General features: G+C 34.9%; 1 pseudogene; it reads left to right on the top strand.

Moving 5' to 3' along the window:
• The first annotated feature begins 8,828 nt into the window (after positions 1-8,828).
• Positions 8,829-8,947, top strand: LOC111729061 (annotated as a pseudogene).
• The last annotated feature ends 713 nt before the right edge of the window (positions 8,948-9,660 follow it).

Genomic DNA, 9,660 nt, shown 5'->3' on the forward strand with positions numbered 1-9,660 from the left:
CAAATTCACAAAGGGGAATGGAGATAAAGCACACGCAGAAGAAAATAGACAACTGTATGTATGTGTATGTGTATATATACACACACACACATACATTGTATGTTCACTTCCCATAGTTGGATTTCTTTCTGTCACCAAATATTTGACCCCTTTTACCCAATAATACCTTCCCTCTCTACCCTATTCCTCACACTCTGGTAACCACTATTTTATTGTCCATGTCCATGAGTCTCTGTTTGTTCTGTTCATTTGTTGCAGTTAGGTTTATATCCCACATATAAGTGATATCATATCATTTTCAACTTTTTCTGTCTGGCTTATTTCTCTTAGCATGATCATCTCAAGGTCTATTTATGTTGTCACAAATGGCAGAATGTCATCTTTTCTTATGGCTGAGTATTATTCCATTGTATATATCAACCACAGCTTCTTTATCATATCATTTATTGTAGGATACTTTGGTCACTTCCATGTCCTGGCCACTGTGAATAATATTGCTATGAACATCGGTGTGCAAATCACTTTTCGGATATGAGTTTTCAAGTCTTTGGAGTAAATACCCAATAGAGATTGCTAGATCATATGGTAGATCAATTCTTAGTTTTTTGAGAAACCTCCATACAGTTTTCCATAGTGGCTGTACAAATTTGCAGTCCCACCAGCAGTGTATGAGGGTTCCTTTCTCTCCACATGCTATCCAGCATTTGTTATTACTTGTCCTGTTGATTATAGCTATTCTAACAGGTGCGAGATGGTATTTCATCGTGGTTGTGATCTGCATTTCCCTTATAGCTAGTAATGATGAGCATCTTTAAATAGGTTTGTTGGCCATTTGTGTGTATTCATGGGAGAGGTGTCTGTTCAGGTCCTCTACCCATTTTTATTTGAATTGCTAGTTTTTGTTGTTGTTGTTGTTACTGAGTTGTATGAGTTCTTTGTATATTTTGAATATTAGACCCTTATCAGAAGCGTTGCTGGCAAATATATTTTCCAGTTTACATGGTTGTCAGTTTACCTTGTAGAAGGTTTCTTGTGCTGTGCAGAAGCTCTTTAGTTTGATGGTGTCCCGTTCATTTAGTTTTGCTTTTACTTCCCTTGCCTTTGAGGTCAAATTCATAAAATCCTCTTTAAGTCCAAGGTCCTCGAGTTTAGTTCCTATGTTTTCTTCTATGCATTTTATTGTTTCAGGTCTTATATTCAAGTCCTTAATCTACATTTCAGTTAATTTTACTGTGTGTGAATAGACAACAGTCTAATTTCATTCTTTGCAGGTGACTTTCTAGTTTTCCCAGCACCATTTATTAGAGAGGCTTTCCTTTTTCCACTGTATGTTTTTGACTTTTTTGTCAAATATATTTGCCCATAAAAATATAGATTTACTTTTGGACTCTCACTTCTGTTCCACTCATCTGTGTGTCTTATTTTCTACCAATACCATGCCTGTTTTGATTATTGTCACTTTGTAGTATGATTTGTAGTCAGGCAGAGTGATACCTCCAGCCTCGTTCTTTATCTTCAGGATAGCTTAGCTGATTCTGGGTCTTTCGTGCTTCCATATAAATCTGATGTTTTTTTTTTCTATTTCTTTAAAAATGCTAATAGTATTTTGATGGGTATTGCTTTGAATCTGTATAATGTTTTAGGTAATAAGGACATTTTAACTATGTTGATTCTTCCGATCCAAGAACACAGAATATCTTTCTATTTCTTTGCATCTTCTTTGATTTCTTTTAAAAGGGTTTATAGTTTTCATTATATAAGTCCTTTACATGTTTCTTTAGATTTATTCCTAGTTATTTTATTCTTTTTGTTTCACTTGCAAAAGGAATTATTTTTTCCTGACACTTCTTTATTAGAGTATAGGAACGCTATGGATTTTTTAACACTGATATTTTTTAACATTTAACATTTGTATCCAGAAACTTTACTGTATTTGCTTATTGTTTCTAGTCGTGTTCTTGTGGAGTGTTTAGGATTTTCTATATAGAGAATCATGTCATCTGCAAATAGTGACAGTTTGACTTCTTAATTTCCTATTTGGATGCTTTTTACATCTTTCTTTTGTCTGATTGCACTAGTAGAACCTCCAGTGTTATATTGAATAATAGTGGCTATAGTAGACAACCTTGTCTTTTTCCTGATCTTAGAGCAATGGGTTTTAGTTTTTTACCTTTAAATATAATGTTTACTGAGGGTTGTCATGTGTTGCCTTTATTATGTTAAGATACTTTCCTTCTATACCAATTTTGTGAAGTGTTTTGATCATATATGCATGCTATATCTTGTCAATGCTTTTTTCTGCATCTATAGATGTGACCATATGATTCTTATTTTTTAATTTGTTTATGTGGTGTATCACATTAATCAATTTGCGTATGTTGAACTGGTCCTGTGCCCATGGGATGAAGCCCATTTGATCATGGCGTATAATGTTTTTAATATGTTACTGTATTCAGTTCACTAGAATCTTTTCAGGATTCTTGCATCTGTGTTCATGAGACATTTTCGTCTGTAGTTTTCTTTTTTTCCGTTATCTTTACCAGGTATTGGTATCAGAGTAATATTGGCATCATAAAATAAATTGCGAAGTATTGCTTTCTCTTTGATTTTTTGAAAGAGTTTGAGGAGAATAGGTATTAAATCTTTGAATGTTTGGTAGAATTCCTGGACTTTTACTTTTTGGTAGGTTTTTGATCATTGTTTCAATTACCATACTGCTGATCAGTCTATTTAGATTTTCTATTTCTTCTTAATTCAGTCTAGGAAGATTGTATTTTTCTAAGTAGTGGTCCATTTCTTCTAGGTTATTAAATTTGGTGTTATATACTTTTCATAGTATTATTTATGGTTCTGTATTTCTGCAGTGTATGTTATCATTTACCCTCTTTCTTCCCTGATTTTGTTTATTCGTTTGCTTTCTCAAAGTATCAGCTCTTTGTTGCATTTGTTTTTCTATTGGTTTTGTTTGTTTGTTTGAATTTCTTTTATTTTCAATAATTTTGAATATTTCTTTCCTTCTGCTGACTTTAGGCTTCATTTGTTCTTCGTTTTCTAGTTTTTTAAGGTGAAGTGTTAGGTCGTTTATTTGGGCTCGTTCTGGTTTTTAGAGATAGGCCTGTAATGATATGAACTTTCCTCTTATGACTGCTTTTTCGGTATCCCAAACATTTTGATGTGTTGTACTATCATTATCATTCCTTTCCATGTATCTCTTGATCTCTCTTTTTATTTCTTCTCTGACCCAGTTATTCTCCAGTAGCATGTTGTTTAATCTCCATGTATTTCTAATTCTTCCTTTCTTTTCGCAGTCGATCTTCTGCTTCAAATCATTATGATCAGAGAATATAATTGGTATGATTTCAACCCTCTTATATTTGTTGAGGCTATCTCTGTGTCCCTGTACATGGTCAGTCCTGGAGAATGTTCCATGTGCACTAGAGAAGAATGTATAAACAGCTATTTTTGGATAGAAGTCTCTGTAAATATCAATTATGTCTAGTTGATCAAACGTGTCATTTGAGGATGTAATTTTCTTATGGATTTTCTGTTTGGACGATTTGTTCATATCTGACAGTAGGTTATAAATCCCCTACTATGATAGAGTTTTGGTCTGTTTCTTCCGTTCTTCTGATAGTAAATGCTTTATATATTTTGTGCTCTCTCATTAGGAGCATAGATGTTAATATGTGTTATATTTTCTTGGTGCATGATTCCCTTTATCATTATGAAGTGTCTCTCAGTATCTTTCTTTACCTTTTTTTATTTTGAAGTCTATTTGGTTCAATATTAGTACCACTACTCCTGCTTTTCTCTGAATGGCATTTGCGTGAAATATCATTTTCCACCCTTTCACTTTGAGTCTATATATGTCTTCGGAACTGGAGGCAGCATATGGTTGGGTTTCATTTTCTGATCAAATCTGCAAATGTGCCTTTTTATGGGAGAATTCAGTCCATTTAAATTTAGGGTGATTATTGAAATATGATGTCTTCTTATAGCATTTTATCTTTTGCTTTCTGGTAGCTCAGTGTTTACATTGCTTCCTTGTTCTTTTGTGTCTCTCTTTTTTTTTTCTATTTTGGTTGGCTTTTGTGGGTTTTTTCTCTGATTCTTCTTTTTTTTTTCTTTTCTTTCTTTTTTTTTTTTCTAATACTGCAGTTCCGAATCTTTGGCATGTGGTTACCTTTATAAATATATAAAGGATAGTTTTACATATTTATAGATATATTTATAGATATTTATATACAGTAGCCCATTTTCTTCTGTGTGTACCTTATCTCCATTCCCCACTGCAAATTTGGATCTTTGAATCTTCCCCATTTCTGGCATCACTGTTTTAATTTGTCCCTATGTATCCTCAAAGTTCATTACTATCTTGCTATAACAAATCTCTTCTTATTGTTTAAGCTTATAATGCCCTGTTCTTAGTAAGCGTTGTACTCTTTTGCTTCTATCTGCCTGCTACTCACCTTACTCCTAATTGTGTATTTATTTTGTCATTTTGTTTTAGATGAGCTGACCCTTTTCAGTATTTCCTGTAGTGCAGGTTTCATAGTGGAGAATTCCCTCAATTTTTGTATGTCTGGAAATGTCTTTATTTCTCGTTCATATCTAATGGAGAGTTTTGCTGGATACATTATTCTTCCCTGGTAGTTTCTTTCATTTAATTGTTTGAATATTTGATACTATTCCTTTCTGGCTTGTAGGGTTTGTGCTGAGAAGTCTGATGTTAATCTCTCGGTTTTCCTTTATAGGTTACCATCTTTTTTTCCCCTGGCTGTCCTGAGAATTCTGTTTTTGTCATTGAAATTTAATAACTTTAATACAATATGTATTGGACAAGGCCTTGTCAGGTTGTGATAATTGGGTGTTCTGTTGACTTCTTGAATTCCAAGCTCCGGCTCATTCCTTAGATTTGGGCGATTCTCGTCAACTATTTGTCAGAAAATATTTTCTAGTTCCTTCTTCATTTCCTCTCCTTCGATAATGCCCATTATTCTTTTTTCCTCTCCTGATGGTATCAGCTTGTTCTTGTATTTCTCTTCCATTATTTTTCATTCTTCAGTTTCTCTCTTCTTCCTTCTGATTTATTTCTAGATTTCTGCCTTCAGTATCACTGATCCTTTCCTCCATTTGATCGACTCTATTTCCCAAGCTTGCTATTTCATTTTTCATTGCTTTCAATGTGTTCATCTCCAGAAGTTCTATTCAGTTCTTTCTGAGGTTTTCAGTCTCCTTGCTAAATAACTCATTCTGCTCTAGTTGATTTTTCAATTTCTGAAATTGTTGATATGAATTTTTTGGATCTCATTGATTTTTTTTCTGAAATACCATAGTGAATCTCCTGTTATTTAAGTCACATATTTCTATGTTCTTAAGCTTATTTTCTGGAGATTTCTTACTTTCTTTCTAAGATATCTTGTCACCTTGGTTGTTCATGGTGTTTAATGGACTATTTCTCTGCCTGGGCATTAATGAAATTGTATTCTGCTTTTTGTTTCAAGAAATATGATTTATTATATAAAGGTCTCTCTTTAGCCTGTTGCAAAGAAGGCGTTTTTCTTTTGGTTTCCAGTAGGTGGCAGCTAAGCCTCTTGGATCTCTGCTTCATAAAAGTCTTATAATGCCGTTTTTTCTGTATGTATATTCAATCATGCTCACTACCCTCCATTTCAGTCCCTGTCAGCATTAGCGACAGTTTTGGTAGCATTTGCTCAGATTTCCCTGGTGCTCCATGGTTTCTGTGTCGGAGGATATGAGTGGATGGGCCCTCTGGGCTGGGAGATGTTTTTCCACCACAGCTGCTATAATCAGCTGCTGTTTCTCTGCCCGCCTCATTTCTCTGCTTTCTACCCTGATCCCTGGGCACTGCCGCGCGCCGTGTGGAGCTCACAGCTTTCTCAGGCAGAACTATTCAGGGAATTCACTGCACCTTCACACCACCCTCTCTTCTTGCAGAGAGCTCCTGGTGGGAGAGGCGGCTTCTTTGTTTCTCCCAGTCTACCACTCGACTCCTGGGTTTCTGACCTGTGGTAGCTCTTATGCGCAGATCCCAGGCTCAGGCATCCTGGTGTGCAGTTTGGGTGTTTTTTGTTGAGTTTTAGATGTTCAGCTTATTGTTGTTTCAAGGGGTGAGATATGAGGATGTCTCTCACTCTGCCACGTTTCTGACATACTAAATTTGTATTTTAGCTATATCTTCTTTTAATTATTACATTTTTTTGTCAGCATTATGTGTTTAAGAGTCATCCATGCTCTTTGTATACATCTACTCTGATGCTACTCACTGAAACATTATATTCCAGTATGTCTGCTTTTGCAGGAATGAACTCATCTACCTGCCTACTCCCTGCCTCTAAGGCAGAGATGCCAGGAACACCTTCGTACATGTCCCCACATGGACCCGTGTGAGAATTTATTTGGAGTATATACCAGGAAAAGAATTGCTAGGCCATGGAATATGTGTTTTCTTCATTGTACTGTCATGCCAGCTTGCTTTATAGAATATTTGCACCAGCTTTGACTCCATCAGTGGAAGAGAGTTTGTTTCTTTTTTTTCTCATGCCTTCCGACCCTTAGCAATATATAAGTTTCTGATTTTCATTAGACTAAAATGTATAAAATCAATGTTTTAATTTGCATTTCTCTGATTATGAATGATCTATGTTTATATTAAATGGCCAATCTGTAGTAAAGTTGAAACAACAAAAATGAAGGATAGAGTTAATCCTATTGTTTCAGGTTCACCTCACATGCCTCAAACTACTTCCTGTGTGAGATATATATCCTTTGGGGGAAGTATAGTTACTAGTTGTGTGATCTTGAGAAAGTAGATTTCCTTCTCTGGATCTCCATTTCTTCATCTATAAGAGAACATTGAACTAGATAATTTTACAGAGCATTTCAAGGTCTAACACTTTGTGATTCAAATGTCATCTTGAACCATCAAACACTCCACTACACGTTTTATATTGAACCCTCTTTCAACCAAAATAAAATACATTCATTTCATTTTTCTGCATTTTAGCAATTTACTCTCCACTAACAGTGTACATCTCTCCCTCTCAGTTCTCCCAAACAGGGAAGTAAATTGCCTTTTCACATTCTCTCTCTAGTATGTAAACAGAATGACATCAATTTGTTCCTGCTGTTCTTTAGTCACCCGCACAGCATTTGCCCAAATTATAGACCTATCAAACTTATCTGTACTTAGTTGGAACAAGAGGAAGATTAAAAGATAACTTTGATTTCAGCTACATGCTGCTGTAAATATGAAATGTGAAAGGGGATTATAATTATAGTTTGACACTCACATGGTACTTATCCTTGGCACCATAAATTTTATTTATGCCTCTATTTTGCAGCAGTTGGGAATGAGGAGGAACAAGTAATTTCTATGCCTTCCCTGATACAGTTTTTAAGGAAATAAAATAAACAAAAAGTTTTAAAAGTCCCTTAAAAATCAATAATGATGTATTATATCGAACCATGTCAAATCGCAGTTTTCATAGGTAAATATCAGTTAAATATCAGCAAGTTAAAATGTTTCAACCTAGTAGATGTCAAAAAGTCTTTTAAAACTCCCAGAGGGGTCATTATCAGCAATTTAATTAATACTACTCTCATACCTTTCTAAATAGTCTTAACACATGTTCTTTGCCTAGTAGACAGAGCTTAAACCCAGCAAGCTACTGCTTTTGATGTTGAATGACTGTATATAGTGTAGAAAAAAAAATCATCCTTCTCTAGCTAACTTGATCATGGACTCTCCCTTTTCTTGAATATTTTGAAAGTTCGTAGTCCACGCTGCTTACTGTGATCCTGCCTCCCAAAGCTGTCATGTAAATCAGATGTGATAATGTCAGGTAAATTTGTTTACTTAGTTTTAAAGCACCAGGCATGTGCAAGGAATAGGGAGGAGTTACTATTTATTAAGCATATGTCAGCCATGGTGCTCAGGAGTTACTATTTATTAAGCATATGTCAGCCATGGTGCTCAGCATTTCACACACACCATCCATTATAAGCTTTGTAACTGCATGAGAAAGTCATTATTATATTCATATTATAAATGAGGAAGCCGAAGTCAAAGGTTAAATTACTTGCTAAAGTTCGCATAACTATTATCCTATTCATATTCGTAATGGTAATCATACACCAAAGATTCAGAACTGAAGTATATAACATAAAACAAGAAGAACCAGAGGGAAAACCCACAAAAGCCAACTAAAAAAAAAACAAAAAAAACAAAAAAAAAAAACACAAGGACAAGGAAGCAATGGAAACAATGAGCTACTAGAAAGCAAACGATAAAATGGCTATAAGAAGACCTCATATTTCAATAATCGCCCTAAATGGAAATGGACTGAACTGACCAATGAAAGGCGCAGAGATGCAAAATGGATCAAAAAACAAAACCCAACCATATATTGCCTCCAGGAGACACATCTCTGCTACAAAGACAAATGTAGACTCAAAGGGAAAGGGTGGAAAATGATATTTCAAGCAAATGGCATTCAGAGAAAAGCGGGAGTAGCAGTACTAATAGCAAATGAAATAGACTTCGAAATAAAAAGGTAAAGAAAGATATTGAGGAACACTTCATATGATAAAGGGAATCATGTACCCAGAAGACATAACACTTATTAATATCTATCCTCCCAATCAGAGAGCCCCAAAATGTATAAAGAAATTACTCTGTTAGTAACTAAAGGGAGAAACAGACCAAAACACTATCGTAGTAGTGGACCTAAATACCCCACTGTCAGATATTGACAGATAACCCAAACAGAAAATCAATAAGATTAACATCGTTAAATGACATATTAGTCTAAGGTCATGCCACCTTGAACAAGCCTGATCCTGTCTGATCTCAGAAGCTAAGCAGGGTTGGGCCTGGTTAGTACTTGGATGGGAGACCACCTAGGAAGACCAGGTGCTGTAGACATAAAAAATAAAAAATTAAGAGATTGTAAGCTGATAAGGTCTTTGCAATCTGTGAGGTCAACCTAGGGTTGACTTGCCTAAAAAAAAAAATTGACACATTAGACCAACTGGACATAATTGATATATACAGAACCTTCCATCCCAAAACTGCTGCTTATACATTCTTCTCTAATGCGCATACTAGGACATAGAGATAACCTCAACAAATATAAGAAGGTTGAAATCATATCAACTATATTCTACGATGATAATGCTGAAACTAGAAAACAACTGCAAAAAGAAAACAGTAAGAACCAGAAATACATGGAGATTAAACAACATGTTACTGAAGAATAACTGGGTGAGGGAAAAATAAAAAGAGAGATCAAGAGATACATGGCAATGAATGATAACGATAGTACATCATATCAAAACTTTTGGGACATGGCAAAAGCAGTCATAAGAGGAAAGTTCAGATCATTGCAGGCCTACTTCCAAAAATAAGAACGAGCCCAAATAAACAATCTAACACTTCATGTTAAAAAAGCAGAAAAGGAAGAACAAATGAAGCCTAAAGTCAACAGAAGGAGAGAAAACATCAAAATTAGAGCAGAAATAAATGAAAATGAAAACAACAAAATAATAGAAAAAAATAAATACAATAAAGAGCTGATTCTTTGAGAAGGTTAATAAAATTGAAAACCCCTGGCTAAACTCACTAAAGAAAAAAGAGAA

Source organism: Pteropus vampyrus, unplaced genomic scaffold (assembly GCF_000151845.1).
Source record: "Pteropus vampyrus isolate Shadow unplaced genomic scaffold, Pvam_2.0 Scaffold244, whole genome shotgun sequence".
NCBI lineage: Eukaryota > Metazoa > Chordata > Mammalia > Chiroptera > Pteropodidae > Pteropus > Pteropus vampyrus.